Source organism: Pithys albifrons, chromosome 4 (assembly GCF_047495875.1).
Source record: "Pithys albifrons albifrons isolate INPA30051 chromosome 4, PitAlb_v1, whole genome shotgun sequence".
Taxonomy (NCBI): Eukaryota; Metazoa; Chordata; class Aves; order Passeriformes; family Thamnophilidae; genus Pithys; species Pithys albifrons.
Window position 1 is genome coordinate 47,698,149 of NC_092461.1, and position 22,561 is coordinate 47,720,709.

Here is a 22,561-nt window from a genome sequence, read left to right on the forward strand (position 1 = left end):
TTGCTAACATGGGTGTCTGTAAGATGGGGCCATACAGTAGCAACCTCACATTTTGTAAATGAGAGCACATTATAGAACCACAGAATTGAACACTGCTCTACACTAGGGAAGTGTACATTCTACACTTGAGCAATTTTTACCTCAAAATGCAATTTCTGCTAATGTCTTCATGCCATAACTAGACAAATTTAACAAGGACAAGCAGGGTCAAAATTGTGATCTCTCAGGGAACAATTAGAATCAGCTAATGAGGATAAAAGAGGTCAGGCAGGCATCCACTTTTCACTAACCTTTGAAACAACTGGACAAACAAGGGAGGTAACCCTCAATAAATGTTTATATTCAGTCAAGAGGTTAATGGAGATAAAAATAGCCATCACAGCAGCCCAAAATAGTTTGCACTCTTGCTAAAAGGAACCAGTGCTGACAAGTTACATCAGATGGGTTCTTTCCAGCAAAGATTTCTAACATATGATCTGTGTAGCCTGGAAGAAATTTGAGGAAACCCTCATGCTGAAGGGAATTACAGTATGATCAAGTAGTTTGAAGTCTATGAAGTTCTGATGTCAAATGCTGGATCAGTGCTAGCTGTTTCCTGAGAAGGTGTGCTGAAGCAAGAAAGAGGTACTGAGCTACTGAGCTCATGTTCAGTAAGTCACTGTGACATGATCATCTTGTGACATGCACGATACAAACTGCTCAGCATTATTTAAGGAGATACACTGATACTCACAGGCTTTGTTTCTAATTGTATTTTGTTTCTAAATCTTCCCAAGAGCCTGAGTACCCATGAAAGATACAGAATATGTCTTCATGCCCTTTGAGAAAGTTCACATGCCCCACTGTTCAGTCTTCCTTTATGTAGTCAATTAAAACCAAGAGTGTACTGGGAGGAGAGCTGTAAATATACCTCAGGTGGCTTCAGATATGAGTCTGGGATATTAAAACATCAGTTGATACACCAACAGAGGTTTCTGCTTTGAAATTCAATTTAAATTTGATTGGATCATCACAGGTTTGACACCTTCTGACATGCTATAACTGCAGAATACCCCCTCTAAAGAGGTTCAGTTCACCTTTGATGATCATCATATTCAATATAGCAAATTTTATAAGCTCATCAAATCAGTTCATCTGGGAAGGTCTTCTAAGGGTCACTGTGGACTGAGCAATAGCAGAGATTTGTATCTATCCCCAGTTAATTAATTAATTAATTAATTAATTTTTTAGGTGGTTTTGAATGAAAAAAGAGTGGAAACTCCATTTTATCACCTTATCCTTACACTGACTGTTTCAATGTATTTCTTTACCATATAATTGATTACAAATTCATCAAGCCCTAAGACAATCCCATTCAAACAGTCCAGTGGACAGATACAGATACGCATTTTGTTGTTGATTTGTATGCAATTAGCTGAACTGCCTTTCAATTTCTGTAGCTTCTCGGAAAAATCTGTTTTTCCAAGGAGGATTCAGTCCTGGAAGAATAGTTATTTCAAGGGGTTTTCTGGAAAACCTGCCAGTCAAGGCCCGTGGCAGCACTTCACAGTGCCACAGCTTTCTCTGCTAGACATGCAGAGGCAACTTCTCTCCACTCACACAACACTGGAGATGCCAGGGTTTCAGTGCTGTGGTTCCATGCTGATGACACCACCACGAAATAAAGAAAAGACATGGCAGTCTACAACCTATGAACACCCACTCTGGAATTTTACAATTTCACCAGGATTTCAGCTTTCACAGCCTCCAATATGTTTGTCAGTGAGATCTTGAAACTTAAACTAAGTGCAAAAGAAATTTTGAAATCCTTAATCCTTGTAGTTGGAAAAAAAACCCCAAACTCAGTAATTTTGAAAACCTGATATAGACATAATGGATGCAATTAATTTCACCTCAATCTCTGGACAGCATAGGATAACTGTTTTAGTTAATACTTTACAACTTTATGGGATCCAGTGTTTCAGAGGAGTGTTCAAATATCATCCATCAGATTCCCATCTAGATGAAGCAAGTACAGGAAGCTGTATACCCACACAGACAAATTGTTGCTTGTGATGGGCCATGAAACGAGTGATGGAGAAAAGAAGGAGTTACTTCCCAGTATCTTTTCTGGTGATAGTAGAAGAAAAGAACTGGTAACATTTGAAGATGGTGTGGTCAAACCAAAGCCTTGCTCCACACAAAAAGGGAAAGGGAAAAATGTACACACAGATAGAATCCCAAAAGACAGCTGTGACTCCCTGCAACTGAGAAACCCTGTTGTTTACCCCAAGAGGTCATCACTTGTCAAGTGACAAAACTGAACATACAATTCACCATGTATCACTAGGTAAGTACATTTCATCCACAAACCTAAAGCAGACCAAAGAAACTATTTAAACAAAAAACTCCCACGCCCCAGGTATGTTAATATTTTCCAAGACTGTCAGGATTTCAATATGATCCCCAATATTTTATTACTATCAAGTATGCATTCCTAATGCAAATCTAATCTGCGCTAAACATGGGAATAATTTCATGTTACCCAGTGAGAAGGCATATTTTCGAAATCTTTAAAAGAAACGTAAATCAAATGTCACTGTAACTTAGGTACAAAGTAATGCTGTCAAAAGCAACTTCAGTCTTTTCTATTTAATCCAGGATATCCTTGAAATTCATCTTAAACTTTTCCCCATAACCAGGAAGATTTAAATTAATCCAGATTCTATAGCATTTGATCCTAGCTGAGGGTCCTGGTGATTCCTTCTGGCTGCTCCTGTGACCCTGGATGAGGTGACAATCAGTTGATTGGAACAGGACTGGACCTCTGAACACTCAGTGATCTTCCACTGTCCACATCATCCTGTCTTGACAGGCTTCCTACTCCTGTCCTTCTCTCCTATTAAGTCTTCATCTGGCTTCACTCCACAGTGAAGGGCTCCTCCCCTGCCCTGTCTTCCCACCTTTCTTTTTCTCCCGTTTTATATATACCTGACTATAGATAACTCCTCCATTTCTCAAAGAGCATGGGATGGATAGCAGCGTATTTCGCCATCACAATCTTGACTTGACTTTCTCATTTTATTTTTCCTATTGCTCTCTGTCTTGTCCGTTTCATTCCTTGGGAAATAGTATATATATGCATTGTGTGTTCACACGATGACCAGAACCAAGAAATCATATTCTTAGTTGATGCTGTGATTACCATAAACATGATGAGGATACTCTGCAAGTTGACAACTCTAAGTGAATCATATCTGTTGTGGGGAGTTAATACCTGTGAGGTAGCATGTGCCCCATCAGCATGTCTTAACACTCAGGTATCTGCCATGGGTATTGAACCTTTCTGCTTTACCGTAAAGTTGAATACTTTGGATAATACTATTTCAGAGATGACATACACCTCTACTGATAAAATCATACACTATATAACTTATCTTTAGACAAGATATAATGCAGTACTGCTTGCACACTTTCACACGGAATTATCAGTGCATTTTTCCTACTGGGTTAATCTAAGTGGTGTAAATTATTGTCTACTCTAAGAATTTAATCTCTGTTAATGAGACCATGTTGATGTTTGCCAGTAAACACTTACAAAAAACACTTGTTTGAATGTGACTTCTTTCACTTTTGCTAAATATTTCTCATGAATGATACATCCTTGTATGCTTCAGGTGCAATTCTGCAAGCAGTGGATTCAAGCTGGATAGGCTGAGGGACGCAACTCTGGGATAAACCATCAATCCCTGGTAAGCTTCTAACAATTCCTCTCTTACTTTGCACAAATATCATTTGGGTTTGGGGTCATTAATGTGACAATAAATACTCCCAGTGACCAAGGGGACAATTACAGAGATTTTTTTAGAAGACATGAAAGCATTTATATCACATATGGATTAATTCTGCCTGGTCCCATGGTCCAGTCATTTACACAGAAGCCATTCACAATGATTGCTGTATCTACAGCTTAGTTAAAGTGCGGTACTGAATAATTTCTGGTTTAGAGCAATTTTGTATTTTTTCTCTGTTATACTTTTTCTTATCCTGGAATGGATGATTTAAACTACCTTTATGCAGAAGTCGAATTTTCATGTATCATATGTTTACCTTTACTTAAGGAATAGAGAAAGGACTAATGACAAGACAAGGGGGAATGGCTTTAAACTGAAAGAGGGTAGGTTTAGATTAGATATAAGGAAGAAATTCTTCACTATGAGAGTGGTGAGGCACTGGCACAGGTTGCTCAGAGAATAAGATTCCCCATTCCTGGAAGGGTTCAGGGCCAGGCTGGATGGAGCTTTGAGCAACCTGGTGCAGTGGCAGGTGTCCCTGGTGCAGTGGCAGGGGGTTGGAACTAGATGCTCTTTAAGGTTTCTTCCAACTGAAATCATTCTATAATTCAATGAATTCATTAAAAATACAAAAATTTAAAAAGGACATGCATAATGCCTTCTATAAAGCATCAATTACACAGAACTATGGATTAGCTAGTTATAGATTCTGCTTATTATACATTATTTTACTTTGTTTGGAACTAGAAACACAGTTTGTGTATTTTACTTTAGAAAAGTGAATGTTTTTGTCATGAATGGTGAACACCACATTTTAGCAGCAGTAAAATAGTGGGATTTTTAATTTCTTTCTTTTTTTTTTTTTTTTGCTCAGAACCCAAGAGGTAGTAAATAAAAAGATTTTTATATATGATTGTCCAATATTTTAACCATATAAACCAGCATAAATACCAGCTCTATTAGGCTTAAATTTCCAATGAATATGCCATTTATGAAATAGAATGGCATTGTAGTCAGTGATGCAGGTACTGCAGTGCAATTCTCTGTGATGCATTACACAATAGTTGAACTTCAGTGGTGTACACATTGAATGCAAACAAAATATAATATAAAAATTCCTACCCAACTAATTTGAAAGAGAATTGGAGAATAGAAAAAAAATCTTCTCTGCCTTTCTTGAGGACTTTTAAAGATTTTTATACATGTTTGTATTACATATTTTTATATATGTCTTTACTAAGAGGAAACATGCTACTTTAGAGTATAAATCCAATATACAATGCTTTGACCATAGGTTGTATTTGTTAAGATAGCATAATCAGTTAATGTTGAGGCTTAACTTATGATTCAACAACCAGAAGTCTACACGCATGACTTTGATTAATTATTTTTAGTTCAGTTAAAACATTCCAGTTTATCTCCTTTTAAGATTATCCTTGACATATTTAGAAATCCTAATGCAGATTTTATGGCCCACACCTATCCCTGATGGTGCTAATGGACTAGACATAATGAATCATTCTAATTTGGATGAAAGGACCACACAACATTGTGGCAGTCCTTTAGAGAATTAAGGCTCAATTCTGATCTTCCAGACTTATGAATGCATTTTTGGGATTAGGCCGTGTATCTGTACATCTGTTGAGTCTCAAGGGGTGTATACTCAGTTAAGTATTCTGACCTTCAAATGTGTGGCCTTGGGATATGAAAGGATTTGATTGCAACTGTATTTTAACACTGATTTAATATATAATTATGGGGTAAAACCTAATTCCTCCTTACATCTTCATGTAGAAAATTCCTTCACTATTAAGCAGACACAAGGATATTTTTCACTCAGTGAGTATGACAGTGAAGAAGAAATTAAAACACCCACCCAGGATAATGTAAAATCAAGGACAATCTTCTTAGGAATGGCTTTAGAATCAGCTTCTTGTAGCTGTAAAACAAATTTAAATTAACTTCTGTGAGTGTTGCTAGTTGGTATGCTGTTGCATTATGCACAATACTTGATTGCTTATATAAAAATAAACTGGAACAAGGTTCCTTTAGTCATTTACACTGTTACTCTACGCTCCCTTGTTTACAAGTAATAAGAAGAACAATTGACTTTGCATTCACATTGTATATGATACTGATGGAAAAGTTTGCAAACAACTTGAATTTTTGGTTTTTTTCTATTCATTTGCAATTCCTATTTTTCTAGTCCATCAGAGATAGAATGTTGCAAAATTTCCTTTAGCTGGTTAAACTTTCATAAGATACACAGTGCTTTCATGCAAAGATTTTATTTTTTTTATTTTACTGAAAATCCCTTCCCAAATATTATCAGTGAAAACCCCCTCAAATTACTAAAATAGACATCACAAGAAAATAAGTTCAATAGATTTTAACATATGACTATGCTGCATTTTAGGGGCTTTAGTCTTTCTTCTACACCACCAAATTCTGTCTAGATTTTTAAATAAATAACAGTGGTATAAGTAATGGATTAATATGGGGATTTTAGAGAGAATACATTTCAAAATTCTGTGCTTTCTCATCAATATGATCTTTCACAGACCTGAACTATGAATTCGTGGTGCTTACATTTTCTCTATTATTTCAGATGGCTTGGACCGAGAAGATGAACTGAGCATGAACTGAACCTTTACCTTGCAAGCAGTTACTTTCTTCCAGATGAAGAATATGCTACACATAATCAGGTAATTTTTTCCTGGCTGCCTTAAGAGCGTGAGTATTTTATTTTACTGTTCTCATACAAAAATGAAAATGAAGCTCTCTAAAATGACCAATGGCAGATTAAAAGGACCTTCATCTTTTGTAGTTTATATGACATAGCTTGTGTAACAGCTCTCATGTAAATTGTTTCAGTGCACTGATTATATGCAGCATGACTAAGAACTGCAACTATGCAAGTTTCCATGAAAAAAAAAGTTTAAAAAGAATTGGTGAAGGTCCTTCACTGGGACTGGAGATAAAGATGGAGAGTCCAGCAGCAGGACTGGTGAGTACAGGGCTCTGGTTCCAGCAAGACTCAACAAACAGCTCAGATCAGAATCTAAAGTCCATGAAAACAGCCTGTAGCTTCGAGATTGCTTTCTCACACTATTCCTGAGTTAAGCCAGTACAAACATCATCCTGAATGCATAATTATGATTATGCACCACACTATGCATAATAGATCTTAAAATCTGGAAACAAAGAAGTAGGGTAGGAATGCTGTTTTCAGGCTTTTGGTTTTGAACACAGTGAAGCTGCTGTAAGAAGCTTTCTGTAAGTAAAACCAGTTCCAAGAAAATACATTTTACTTGGAAAATTCATACAGAAACTTATGAAAAATTTACACATAAAAGAAGGGGTAAAAGGGACATACAGACCTGGTGCTATGTTTATAACTTGAAAATAACAATGAATGAAGTCCAAACTGCTCCGATTTTAACATATTTTAGGGAATTCGAAAACCCCCTATCACTTGGAATAAGAAAAAATAGACAAAGAAACTGACAGCTCTAAAAATTTATTTAAAGGATCCCATTATCAGAAAGAAATAAATCAATTTTTAAAAATTCTTTGCAAGAGTTTGACTATAAACCAATATTTGTTTCTGAGACTGATAGATATACACAGGCTTAGGTATCCTAAGTTTAAATGACAGTATTGATAAAGAGTGATGTAGATTGCTTAAAAGGAGATGATGGATTCATTGACTTTCATGTGTAGAAACAAAACAGTGTGAAAATGATGAATGCACTACTCAGGTGCATCTATGACTGTGTTCCCTATGGGATCCCTTGGGAGCTGTAAAGACTCTGGGATTACAAGTCTAAAAAGTGGTCCTTAAGTGGAAGTGGGCTGACTTTCAAAGTAGGGGCATCAAAAAGAACAACAAATTTGCACCTTGGTCAAAGGGCACAGGTTATTTTTTTTTTCTATAAATTGAAAACTCAGAGTGGCAATAAGAATCAAGGTGTGCACCACCACACTGCAGACTGACTTGAAGTGATTCAAAAACTATTCTACTCTTGGCTGAGACCAGTTTCATAAAAAATATATTTTAATTCCAAAAGGTAATTTTGCCTTGAAGGCCTTGCCTGGTTCAAATAAAACCCAATTCAATCAAAACAAATCAAATCCCTTTAGCTTCCAGTAGAATTTTCAAATCAATTTTCAGATACCTAAGAAAAAAAAAGGCAGCTTACAAATGTTCCTAGCACTTCAATATCCCAGTGAAGACAATAAAAGGAAAAGAAAGCCCCTCTTCAGCTGTTTGTTATGGAGCCAAGAAAGCAACCTAACCCCACAAACATCACTAGCAGTATGAAAAATCGAGAGCTTGCAAAGAGCAAAAGCTTTAGAAATTGGCAGAATCAGAGCAGACCAGGCTATCAAACTACACAAGTTAGTAAAACTTTATACCAATATTTCTCTTCTGGTAACAGAATTTGGCATTGAAACGCCACAGTACTGCAGTCACGGTAATCTGTTTCAAACAACTACCCCGTATCACTTGGCACTAAGTGGCAGCAGCTGTTCAAGGCAGACTTGAACCGGCATCCCAGTTGAGTAGTGTTTCTTCCCTGTTCCCATGAGATATGAGCCTTCAGGTGAGATGTGAAGATGCTGCCAGCATGGAGCACTGGTCTTGCATGGCAGACTCCAGGACTTAGGGCTATTGCAATGTGTGCACAGCTGGCATTGCTATGGTGGTCACAAGCCTTGCACATTGAATTCTAAGAGGAACACTCCTCTGCTATGGAGGTGACCTTTGATCAAACTTTCTTTTACTGAATGGTGGATGGTGAAAAAGTGAATGCAAACCACAGTATCACGCAAAAGAAGCAGCACTCAAATCCAGCACTGGCAGCAGCTTGGCTTTATGGTGCACGTCTGCTTGAAGGAGAAAAGGGACACTCAGGACCAAGGGCTCCTGCTGCAAGAAGCTCAGGCAGATCCGGCCCCTCCTCCTTGAAAGTTCAAGTGAAACTTGATTTACAGCCACACCTTGGGCAACGGTTGAGTGCTGAGAGAGAGCTGAGAGAGATCTGGACAAAGAGTGATGGGAGGCAGGGGTGGGGGACAGTGGGTTCCCTTAGTATTATAAAAATGCATCTTATTCTGTTTTTAATCAGCAAACCTTATCCAGCAATCAAGGCAGATATATAATAAGCTGAGCTACTGTGTAAATCTAAACATTCCCCACAAATAGAAAAGATACAGCCTGAGCTCTCTGATTGTTACTACGGCAACTATCTAAAATGAAAATCTTGTTAACCCTTTGCATGCTGTAGCCACCCATGCATCAGTGTTAGCTGACTTCTGTGCACTTATCTCTCCTTTTTCCCCCTCAAGAAATTCATAATTGTATTGCTTCACAGTAGTTATGCTCTGGTTATCCTATCTGAGACTGAAAGAACGGTCATAGGTGGTTGTGTCATATGTACAGCTGAGTTTTGTTACTTGCTCATTACTGGGATTATAGTTCAAAAACCAACTAATAAAACACAAGAGAAAATCCCTAGATTACTCCACAAGGCCTGGGATTTTGATTAAACCCTTGACAAGCAGAATGGGATGATTTCTAGTAAACCACACTACTGCCTTTTTCTTTTAGTTATGAAATTATTTGACTGTAAACAGCATGTTTTTCAGAGGGATTTTTTTCTCCATAGCGCATTATAAATGGGCTATTTTTAAAATGCATTTTAAGCCTTATATTTCTTAAGTACTCCACAGAAGAATGGCAGTGATTTTATTGAAATGATGTGCCAACCACAGTTCTTTGAAAATTAACGGACAGGTATTTGATTTGAAAAATTTCTTACATGCAAGAGAATTTAGACAAAAAGAAAACCGATTTTCTAGTATTTACGAATGGTAGTTGATGTTACAATCAAATTTCTACTTAAATTGTACCTCAATATTAAAGACAGTTTCATGATAGTATCTATGTGGCAGCATCATGACAAAGTGAATTCTCTGCAGTTCTTAAGTCTTTTACAGTTCATCATTGAAAACAACTGAAGCCATGGAAGATTTTCTGTCTTCAAAGTGAAAGAAGCAGGACATGGCCTATGGACATCAATTCTATTGATTCTTTTGCTTTGTGCCTACGATGTAATCAATAGAGAACCTTCAGTACTGTGCAGAAATATACTCTTTATGGCATTCTCAATTCGTTGTTCTGAGAGAGAAATTTTCAATTGATATTTTACAGAATTACTTCAGTTAATTGAACATAGATAAATTTAAGTCATTACTTGGATATTTTTGGAGAGCTGAATAACATAAATGTAACTTGAATAAACTACTAAACAAAATACCTTTTCTTGATAAAAGCAAAATTTACATGCAAATGAGCCCATACAACTTGAAGTGACTGAAGTAGTGTGTAAATTATCCTAAGATCTTTTTGAAATGGTACCCACATTAAATTGAAGACTATCAAACCTCCAGTACACTAGATTAAAGATGCCATTTACAATAAAATAGAAGAATAACTGAATGGAGTATAATAAGATTAGTGAAATATCAGTATTACAATACTGACTCTTACTAAAAGAAATCACTAAGATTTTTAAGTTTACCAAGAATTGTTTTAAACTTTGAGAAAAGAATTAGTTCAAAAATCAAATTGGATTCTTTGTAATAAATATGTATGTCAGTGAATAATGTTATAAACTAGAAATCCTAATATGTGCTCTTCTTATTTACAGAAAATTGAGCCCATTAAAGTGAACAAGATAGCTTTCCTTTTTCCTTCTCAATAAACACCTGTATTTCAAAAAAAGCTCACAGAACTCTCCTGCACTGTACATAAATTGAAAGACAGACTGCTGGCACTGGGCAAAACCCACACTTCTGGTCTGATCCAAATTTTTTTAAGGTTAGTGTAGCTGATTTGAGGTTTTGGATAAGGATGAGTGAGGTGCACAACACATGTAAGGACAGTGCTGGAATACACTCATTTAAGAAAATGTTTAGAAGGAGAATTACCTGAATTAGTTTCTCTGACTCAGGATGTGTTCCAATTGTATTTTTCAACTTCTAAAACACTTCCCATTCTTCTGTAACTAATTCAAAACAGAATTGACAGTAACTTACCTTTTACATTTTTTCCCAAATCTGTCCTTTTCATAAAGTCAAATGGACTATATGTTCTAGAGTGAAATTCCATACACAATACTATGATCCCTAGATTTATCCTAGAGGCTTTACAAACATCGAGTCTATTTATCAGTGTTGGTTTATTTCCCAGGAATACGTCCAAAATAATCTAGAAATGTACTGGCTAGTCAACATATTACACATAAAAGCAATTCTTCAGTAATTCTGGGAAGGTATAAAAATCCTAGTTTTCCACTGTATTATTTCAAGTAAGATATTTTTTCTTAAATAAAAGCAAGATCAGTTTTGCTGTTTGGGTGTTTTTTTCCTATGTGGTGGATTTTTTATTCCCCAAACCCCACCTCATTTCCATACCATCTTTGGTTTTATTTGACTAACTGGTCTACTAACCAATCAACATGAAGTCTATATTATGTCTTACCAGGAAGACAAGGATCACAACTTCTTTGGCTTTTCTATAGTTGTATATAATTATTTTGAAAGGAAAATATTATATATATGTGATTTATTTGTCCAGGCAATTACAAGAATGTGTCTTATAGAGGAAAAAACAGGTTAAAATGTTGTCTTCCCTGAAGAATCTTTAAAACTTGGGGGACTCCACCACATGTTCCCCAGAGAAGTCCTCCCTTCTTGTGGGTATTTGCCCTTCTTGATCAGGCACCAAAAAGAGTAATGGCTTACAGCAGGTAAAAGACTTTCTAAAAAAAATTCAAAAGAAAGAGCATATAATGCCCTGCATAAAGGGTTTGTAATGGTGAGGTGGGAGATTCTGCTCTGTTACTGTAAATTGCTCAATAAGCCCCAGAATCCATCACACAACTATCTCATAACCTGACTGCAAATCTCCATTTCTTCACACTTAATCTAAAATATTTCCTAAAGCTTAGCAAGCAAAAACTTAGCTACAACCAAGGGCCAAAGCAGGCAATTAACACTTTGAAAAAATCAGCTAAGCAGGGTTTGTTTTTAACAGAAGCACTGCTTCAGAAGATTGTCACACGTAATCACTTTATATTTTCTCATTGGTGTATAACTAATGGCAGCAGAGAAGAATCGTATAAAAAGGTGCATTGCTGAAATCTATAGATGGTTCAAAGAAAACTTCATAGAAATACATTATTCAGTAATGAAAAAAGGAGTCTTTCCAATTCTGGTAAATTTGATTTGTAAAGTATGACTTGGGAAAAAGACACAAATGAATAATGACAACAAAATAGAGAATATAACAAAATCTTCCAAATCCTGGCTAATAGTGTTGTGAACACCTAATTGTTCTCTTTAAACTTAGCACTGGCTTTAAGTGGGCAGAATAAAATATTCAGTGTAATTTCATGCAAATGCCAGGTTCAAGACTAACAGTTAATAAAGGCAATCAAATCTGTTCAGGTGCATCTATTCAGTCAGGCAGGTTCATCTGTAGTTCCATAATAGATGAGCAAAGAGACAACAGGGCATATTTTACTATCAGTAATACAGACACTATTCCCATTGACATCAAAAGGAATTGCACCTGTGGTTTAGACAACCAAATTTAAGCCAATCTTTGTAGGTCATCTTTTCTTTGCAGTTTCTCCACCGTCAAAGATTTTATGATGTTAATAATTTCATTTTGAATTTAAAAGGAAAACAGTTGCTACATTTACCTCTGCCCTGCCCCCAAACATGTCAAGCCTGACCCCTTAAATGTTTATTTCAGCATTACTTCAGCTCAAAATACCAGAGAAGTCAGTACAAGTTGCTGTGGGGCAACCTTCAAGGGTTATAGGTTCTGAATATCATAAGCATTTTCTCCTGTAGGAAGAGAAACTCCCTTTTTTCTATTTCATTTTACGTTATAAAAGTTAACATTATTGCAGGTGAAACCTTTCTTAATTTCCTTTACATATACCACCAGTATTCATAGTTCATACAAATGCCAGGATCAGACTTTAAGGAATTAATTTCATTGCATTTCTCTGTTTTTCCTGAAAATGATTTCCACCTAAAGGAATAACAATCAGCTTAATCACCACATTGAAAACCACAAAGTGGACAAAATACTGCTCTCCCTGATCTCAGTGACACATCATTGCTCATTTTTACAAATCCATAAAATTTCTGTGTAATATATGAACAGGCTGTGATTAGAGCAAAATGGATGGAACTAAAGATATACCAACTAAATACTCAAGAACACTAGAAGTTATGATATTAAAATAATGTAGTATTAGAAGCACAATAGAGCATAATTACCTTGGGGGGAAGATACCAATACAATGTAAATAAATGCAGTGACACAGTTCATTCTAGGAACTATAATCTTGTATGCCCATGCACCCTGTTAAGTGCATCCTTGTATGTTCTGCAGCATCACGCTGCAAGTGCTCCAACCAGGAGATTCAGGTAGCCATATACCTTTTCCTGTCAGTTTGGTGCAGCTAGGAATGACCACATATTTAGAGATTATGCCCAGGGCTACCCATAGGATCATGTTCTTCTTGAGAACACGTACTTTGAAAAAGGCTTCACCACTTCTGTCCCATTTTCTGCACCAATGTTTAAAAAATCCATGTGTTTCAACATCCCTACAGACTTATTGATCCTCTCTCAAGAAGCTGAAAAGGTCACAGGCAAAGTACTTGCTACTATTGTGCCTTCTGTACTCAGGGAACAACAGGTCCCGTTCAAAGGAATTGGGAAGGAAGGAAGAGCAGAACCTACACACAAAATTTACTTAAACTATGTATTTTTTTCCCTAGAGTTATTTGGGAGTATTGCTGTTTTAAGTGCTCCTGGTCAGTCAGGCTTTATCTTTGAAAATTCACAATGGTTTTTTTTTACTTGCTCTTGAGTTAGGTTGTGTGAAGAAGCTGTTAAAAATTCCTTTTCTAATATCAGGTCTGAAAGAACTCATGCTACCTAAAATCAAAACAAAAAATGGCATAATTTTGGCAGGAACAGATTTATTTGAATATTCAAATGATCTTTTGAAGAATTCATCCACTTTAAAATGAGTTGCACAGATATACAACCAACAGAAATGACACTCAAAGCGGACATAGTCTATAGAAATAAAAAGTACAGAGAGTAAGAGCATTAGATGAGAAAAGCTCTGAAGTCAGTCTCTGAATCACTGTTTTACTTAGTTAAAGCATTTTACAGACCCAAGATGAAGGATGTAGATTCATTTAATAAACTGTGGTCGTGGTGTCTTTTATCAGTAGAAGTTTTTCTTGCTTTCATTAGTCCTGAAAGGTTTCATGCTTAATAGATTGAATAACAATAATTTACACTAGCAGATATTCGGGTCTGTAACTATTTTTATACGTGAATACTTTATCTTTCATTATTCTTCATCTTATTTTTCATTATATTCTTTTACACTTTGTATTTTGCTTAGTGGTTTAGTGACTGGTAAGGAAAAAGGAGAAGCAAGATCTATGAGTGGAGTCCTGAAATCTCCCTTTTTTCTCATTCTGAATGTTGCTATCAAATTCAGAAATCATTCAACAGACATTAGCTAATCACCATTACTCTGAAGGATTACATTATATAACAAGAGATGCACTAACTTGTGTTAAGAAACATTTGACTTCAAACTACATGCTGAAATCAACAAGAATATACTATCTTAAATACTTGAGCAAAACTCAGTAAAAGATACAGTAGGCAAACATTGTAGTCAGCTCAGCAGTGATTACCAACTCATGCTCCAAATTCACTATAAAATGAAAATCAATATTTCCACAAGTTCCTGCAACATAAAAGATAACCTTCATTGATTTTTCTAGACTTAGGCCCCACTGATAAAATCTAATATAAATTTTCAACCACGAGGATTTGGATCAGAGCAGGGGTGATAAGTCCTGCACATCTCTTAAGAGGTGGAGAATTTTTTTTTTTAAAGTGCACGTTCATACTATTTATAATTTGCCCTGTGCAAGTGAAAGCCTTTTCCACCAGTGTTATCAGGAATCTCTTCTAATTTTTATTACTGTGAGGCTAAAGCCTGTTCCAGATAATTTGGAAATTTCAGGGGAATTGTGATAGGGCTGATGGTGCAGCCCTGGCTGACTTGAGAAAAGAGCTAACCCGTAATAGCCTCCATGGCCGTGCTGATTAAATGTTGCCATAGATGAAAGGCCTGCCATCGCCGCAATAAATTAACCAATCACACAAATCCCAAGTCAGTGCTAATCCTTCCTTGATACTCTGATCCTCTGATCAGCTCAAGGAGGTAAAGAAACTGGCTTGTGACGCTTGGTGCTCTAACCCCTGGATTTCATGTACACAACGAGCTAATGATATCTTGCTGACCAGTTCAATGGGATGAACTTCCCTCACAACCCTTAGGGAACACTGTGGCCTTCTTAAAAAAAAAATGACAAGCACATGGCAGGTTTTGTGTTTTATTGCTACACCACAGGAAAACTAACCAGCACTTGTTAACCGCTAACCACAATTAGCATCAAACTGACATCTGCTATATATAAAGCCCGTTGTATTTTACAAGTGTCAGTGATGGATTAAACAGGAACTGAGACAGTAAACCAGGAATAACTGCTCAAGGAATTGAGATTAAGCTATCCTCCTTTTGATAGAGAAATCTGCTACCTTTCCTATTAGTCCAATTTTTATCCTGTTCTTACAATTTGGAGAGAGGGAGTAGGAGGGAGGATGCACATCCAAATATCCAAGAATATACAAGAGCCCCTTTACCTCTTACACACTCGCTCAATTGTACTGCCATAGTGTGATTATAATCATGTAGACATAGACTCATTTAATCAATTAACAGAAGGCTTGAACACATGCAGCACTTTCTCATTAATTACACGAATGCTGCCTTTCCAATACACTTTGTGAAAATGAGTCTGTGCAGCCTGTGTTAGTATACTTCATAATTGGGGAAACTTTTTTTTTCCTCCTTTTCAGTAATTGGTTCCTAAAAGTAAGAAAGCTCTGGGGTTTGCCTCTAGGGCTTCCACACATAAAGACTTTTGAAAGTACTTCATTATCTCTCCTGGTCAGTTCTGTGAAATTAAAACTGTTTTTCCATTTTCTTTGAGGAAGTGGTTTGAAAGTAGGGTTCCTAGAAAATGTCTGTGCATATGCAGTGCGTGCATGGGCATGTGTGTCTGTGCTCATGCAAACACACACATACACATAAAATAATGTAACCCTGGCTTGACTTGGACACTACTATCACTGAAGTAATACAAACTTGAAGCACTAGCAATTAATTTTATTGAGGCACGACAGTTCTCCAGATATAAGTGGGTTTCCCAATTTCTTCAAGAATGATTTATTTTTCAAAACTTACATGATGCAAATCAATCATACTTGAGGGATTTTCTAAGTTCATAACTTTTGGGAAGGTGTCCAATTGGTTGAGCTGGATATAATTTACAGAACTTGTACGCTATTTGGAAGGGCCATGGCTAAGTAAGTCACTATACTTTTTTGCCTATCTTTGACTGTTTCATACATCTTTTTGTTCTCCTTTCTCTTGGGAATACACATGTGCACACACACATCAGCTCTACTGCTGCCACTGCATCCCTCCTCCCTGTGACTTTACCAGCTAACCTCTTCACACTGCTGGGCTCACAATAGTTAGTCTGGAGCAAGCCCCATGGGAATTAATTAGTAAAAATACTACAAGACAGCTGTCTCCCAGCAGGCTATTGAGGGCCAGTGTTTCCCAGTAACACAGCTATCTCTGGCAAAAACTGCAAAAACAGCTGATGTTAAGTCCAGAAAGGTACTTAAAGTTTAATTCAACAAAACCACAGGGGTTGGAAGAAATTAAATGAGGCTCTTCTGTCAAATTTAATACTTTTGATTTTACCTCTGATGCCTCATATGGGCTAATGTGTATCTACTTTAATGTTGCACTTACCCAAGTTAACTATACTGCACAGTTAATATTTTAAATTTTACTGGCTGTCAGAGAAATACAGAAGATCATTCTTTATGATAAATCATTAAAAGAATAAGCTTTAAAAATAATACCTTGTGGAAGTGATTTTAGCATATGCAGAGATTCTTAGACTTGATAGCCCATGGTAAAGTTTAAAAGAAAATAACCGAATAAAGAAAAAAACAAGACTGGTTATTTATGAGCATTTGTGCTTCACAAGAAAGGACCGAAGTTGTCTTCAGAAAGACCTATACATGCTTTCTGTTTATATCCCTTCATTTATAAGGTAAATGTTTCATATTCCCACAATGGCATTAAGCTAAGAAAAAGAACCACTCCCTTTTTGCTAGGTGAGGGACTTCTCTAAGGACAAATGTATCCCCTGACAACTACTGCAATGGCCTTGGACATATTTGATCCTCACTGTCTCCACACCACTGGACTTCATAATACAAATCTAAACATAACCTTTAATTAAATGACGTTATACAATGTTTTCGCATAAAGATCTCCATTTCTGCCTGCACAAGTGTAAAGGAGCAAAAACACACATACAACAGTAATTACTATTATGAAGCTTCAGGCCCACAGATGGGGTCCATTCTCTGAAAACTTTGCTCACTAGCTAACAAAAACTGTGTCTCTTGCTTTTCTGCAAATAGCATGGATAGACTAGATTACAATATCTTTAGAGAAGCTAAAATAGCATTCAGAGGGGAGATTTATAGTGCTATATTCGTCTTTTCTCACAGAATCATAAAACTCATAGTATAGCAGGCACAGAATCCATTGCAATGAAATCACTAAAGAAGGCAGTAGGAAAGAAAGCTTGCTCAATTTTACTGGGAACAGAGAAGGAGGACATCATCCAAAGACAGATTCTTCTGTATTTCTGCTGAAATTTTTCTGTTACTGTTAAAAAAGAAAAAAAAAAAAGAAAAAGAACACCACCTTTTTATTTCAAATAATCTTCAATATATGCCATTCTACACTATTATTATGAAAACTGAAAAAAATTAAGAGTCATAGATTGTCTTAATGTATATGGGAGTATATAAAAATAGTCCTTACTATCTCCTTCTCTTCGGGTGACAATTTCACTGACTGCATTGTTTCTTTTGTCTGAAAAATGGTCCCAAGCAAGTGGATGAATTTGGCCCAAGGAAAATCATCTTCATTTCCATTTCCTCCGTTTTCATTATGTCATTGTTTTGATAACTCTTCACTCACTGGGTACACAATGTTTTAAATTGTGGTTTCAAATGTGCTAATGTAAATTCCAAATCACCAGTGTCTGCAGAGAGGGACAGGAAGTTCAGCCCCACTGTGGGTGCAGTTTTAGGTGCAGTGTTATTTTAAGGTCACCACTATGCTCAGGGAGACTTTACAACGAAAGTGGATTACTTAGGTAACTGCAAAAGGTACCTAAAAACGACCAACTCTGTTGACATAATTAACATTAAATAACAAGGGTAGGAATGCAAAAATAAACAAGTGCAAGAAAAGATTTAAAAGAAATCAGTCACACGTTTCTGTCTGCAGGCTGTAGGATCTTACCAAATACTTTGTCAAAGAACAAAGCAATGCAATTTTAAAGTTTTTACTACAATAACCTTGGATCTCCCAGGGAATATTCAGTGAAATATGAGAGAGGTTTTAATACCTGGAAGCACAGCTGCATTACAGTGAGGTCAATTTAGGAGCACTATTGAGACTCTAGGCCATAATGACTCCATATGGAGCCGGACAGTAGCTAAGGTAATAAACTTTCACAGTGTGATTTCTTTGCTCAGTGCAATACTCACATAATCCAGCAGTTACTCATCTTTCATTCAATGGAGAGGGCTTTTTTCTCTTTCTTTAAAAAGCTACCATGTGCTCATTCTTTCCTCCTCATCACAGAAGGTTTATATATCCAAAGAAAACATTAACTGTATTCCAAATGAAAAAAACCCAGAATTTTATGACTGCCTGAATGCTGTAGAAAAGGGAAATTCCTCAGTCCTTGACCCCTACACAAAGATGTTTCCGTTTGTCTTAGACACTGGTGTTAAATGGATATTGGCCTTAGTTTCCGGAGTAATAAGAAGACACTAAAAGCATTTGAGGACAGAGAAATAAGAAATTGGGGACAGCTGCAGACAGCAGATTTGGGACACTGGTATCATGTATGTAACAAATCTTTATTAATAAGTACATTAAATCCCATATTTTTCATTTATAACTGCTGCATAATTTCCTGTTAACACTTCATGTAAATTCCAGATAAGGTAATAATTTTTTTTCAGAATTCTATTTCTGTTTCATTATATGTTCTACACTCTGCCCCACAGGTCAGTCGCATGATTGAAGTTTTATGCTTCATTAAAATTCCCCTAGTTAAAACATGGAGACAGAATTTTGGTAATTCCTTTCTCCACAACTACAATTAACCATTCCGCTGGATTCCTGTATTACTGCAATCCAAGTTTAAAAATTACTGTATGGTGAGATGGTCAAGGGGTCTAAATGTCCTAAACATAAGGCTCTTATCTTCCTTTGCTCCAATGGCTGAAAAACCCAGCACCACCACCTCCCAGTTCAGTATTTCTAGCTAGCAGCTGCTATCAGAAACCTAAATAACAAAAATATGCAAACTTGCACACTAATTCCCTTTGGAGATAGATCTTGGCTGCAGCCCTGTCATAAATCAGAGAATTTCGATATGAAATGAGGCAAGCAGCTCTAATCATTTCTGCATTTCAAATTGGATCACTGGCTCAATCACTGGGCTTTTTTAAACTGCTTGCCTAAGAGCAAATGTGAGGCGGGAGATAATTCTGAAGAAATCTCTTCTTTTGTGGCCGTAGAACTCTTTTAACTGTTTCAAGACTGAAGGCCACATTTCAGTGATAATAACATATATCTGCTGCAAGAGATATGGATCCTTAAAGACATCTTCCCTCTCTTTCAACTCATAGAATTCCATCAATATCTGCATATATTATATATATTAATGTATGTGCATGTGCATATGGGTGTTGTGTGCATAAAAAGAGAGGGAGAGAAAAGAAGAGAGAAACATCTGACATGTAGCCTCAGTATATTTCCCTTTAGAATTTTCTCTTCTGACTTGGTGTGGGTTTCAATTGCTGCAATGACTGCATAGTTAACTTTGTACACATATACCCAGGCAGTCTGGAAATTTATTTAACAACGAAAGCAAAACTGAAAAGTAATCCTCACCTGCCCAGAGTCTGGCTCAGAAATAAATCAAAAACTAAAATCATGATAAACAGAGGTTGTCAATAATTGTGCATGACATTCAAAGGCCTTCTTCTTACTCACTGAAATCCTGAAATTCTCCTTTACTATACTCTTGATTTTCTATTTTCATGCCGTATCTAAACACTGAAAACAATATATCACAAAAATTACCCTTACAATCAATGACTGTGCAAACAGCATCTTCTTGACTCTGTTTTTATGCTCAGAGTATCCCTTCTTTTTCACCCAAATGATTCTACTAGCTTGTTACAGTTTCAGCCTCCTCACCGCAGTGCTTTGAAATTGAATTTAACTCTATTATCAGCAGGCTTTTGTAATCTCATGTAAGCCTAATAGTGATCAGATGAAATTTTAAAGCTAAGCTCCCTGTATTTTGAGGACTAATATAAAATATTTATAAAAATTTTGGTTTAGACAGTTAAAAAAATAGCCACATTACCAGGTTTTATTGTCTTTTATTTTCTTAACACTTCATATTCTATTTTCTTTCTGGCAGCTGGATACATAATTTTTGATATTTAATTTTCTGTTAATAAAATTTAGTAAACTGTTTTATTCAACACTGATCCAGATTTTTCATAATTTTAGTATCACTGTGCAGTGCTAGTGATGCAGCCATAAAACAAGTACCACTATTTTGGATTATCTTATCTAACTTTTAAAATATGCTGCTAAGTCAGAGCATGCACAAACTCTGTATTGCTTGACACTCTTGATTCTGTCAAGGTTCAAAAATATAAATGTTTATGTATATATAGGGTTTTTTAAGGCACCTTGACAGTTGCAAGGGCCATATTGTCTGTGTTCTCCTATTCTTCTACCATGTAGACATAAAAGGAAAATCAAAAGAACTCCTGTCAGGATTGTCAGAGATTATACTGAGGAGCCCAGCTCATCAATAGACATGTCCTTGCATCTAATGGGATATAATACTAAAATCTGGAGCCAGCCAGCACATCCGAGTTCAAATGATGCTACAGGATCTATTATAGTTCTTGGTAACAGACTTCGCTTGCATAAGTGAGTCCCAGAATTCATTGCCTCTTTGGCTAAATGAAATCTGGAAGGAGAACAAACCCAAAAGTGACCTGAGATCTCCAGAAACCCAAGCCTTTAAGCACAGTGACACTGGCTGGGGACTCCCCATGATCAGCGCTCAGCAGCTGGGCACAGCCTGCAGGACCTGCAAAATCAGGCCATGAAGAAGCAGACCTAGAACTAAAGGCCAGTAACACCAACAACCAGACTGACAGTAGGCTTTTACTCTTCTATTCAAAACAATATGTTCAATGTTAATACATCAAGTCTCATGGGGTCTTGCCCGTTAAGTTTGAGGATTTGAATCTCATGAATGCGGAATCTGCATTGTTCTCAGCAGAGGTCACTTTGCTTTGCACGTAGGAACATGTGAGTTGCTTCAACAGCTTACAAGTGTAACAGAATTGTCAAGCTCATTTTGAGCTCACCTCTGTTTCCTCTGTGTCTAAAAGCATGCAATCCCAAATCCTTGTGGTTCATTGGGGAGTTGAAGCCATACACTGACACTGTTTCAGTAGCGTGGTTGGTGTTCTCTAACTCATCTAACCAGCACTGGTAAGAACTTATAATAACCTGACCTTATTCTGCCCATCCCATTGAGATTTTTCTGCTCTAAAAGAGCCCAAACTTCATTCAGCAGCCCATATTATAGGAAAGCAGCTCTATACCAGGTCTGAAATTACTCTCCAAAGTACAACATGCATTATGATTTACGTGATTAAGAAGGTGCCAGCAAAAGTTCAGTTGAGCAATCATTAGTCTTTTAATGTATGTTATCATACTTTTTTCTCTCTCTGCCTTGGTTTAAAAAGGCCTCATGATTAATGTCACCTTTCTTCTAAAAAATGTTGTGCAAACAAACAGTCCACCATAAAGTTTTAATTTTAGGTTAATTTTCTGATACTATCTATTCCTTTGCTTACATTTAAAATCAGTGTCCACTGAATAAAATTAAAATTCAATCTAGACTGTTTAAGTGTGACCTCGGTCTGCTACAAGAGAACACTAAATGAAGGTAAATTGTAACAATTTCTGAAAAACATCTGTTTTCATACAGATGTATCTCATAACCACTGGTTGTAGCATGGCTATAGACAGGTACAGAGAGCTGCATTATGCCACCAAGTTACACATTTTTTCTCTCGGGATAACCTGTATTTTTTACTGGTTACCTTGCTGCTGTTGTTTTCCACGTCAGCACAGCAGAGTTGAATAACTCTTTTGAGCCAAGGTGCACAGCAGCTTCTCAACTATTAAAACTCAGTGTCATGTTACTAAAATCCCAATAGTTGTAATATAATGAAGCATTTCAGGCTTCTCAATCTTAAAAAGTATCAATCCAATATCATGATAACAGAGGAATTCAAGTAAAAAACAGATCTGAACAGTATGTCATAGAAATTACTTCCTCTACACACAGACCTTTTGATACTTGTAGGAAGGGATTTTC

General features: G+C 36.5%; 1 protein-coding gene across 1 annotated transcript in view; it reads right to left on the minus strand.

Annotated features, from left to right (window-relative positions):
• The window catches only part of ZFPM2 (zinc finger protein, FOG family member 2), a 304,640-nt gene that overhangs the window by 114,320 nt on the left and 167,759 nt on the right, over positions 1-22,561 (minus strand). The window lies entirely within an intron of this gene.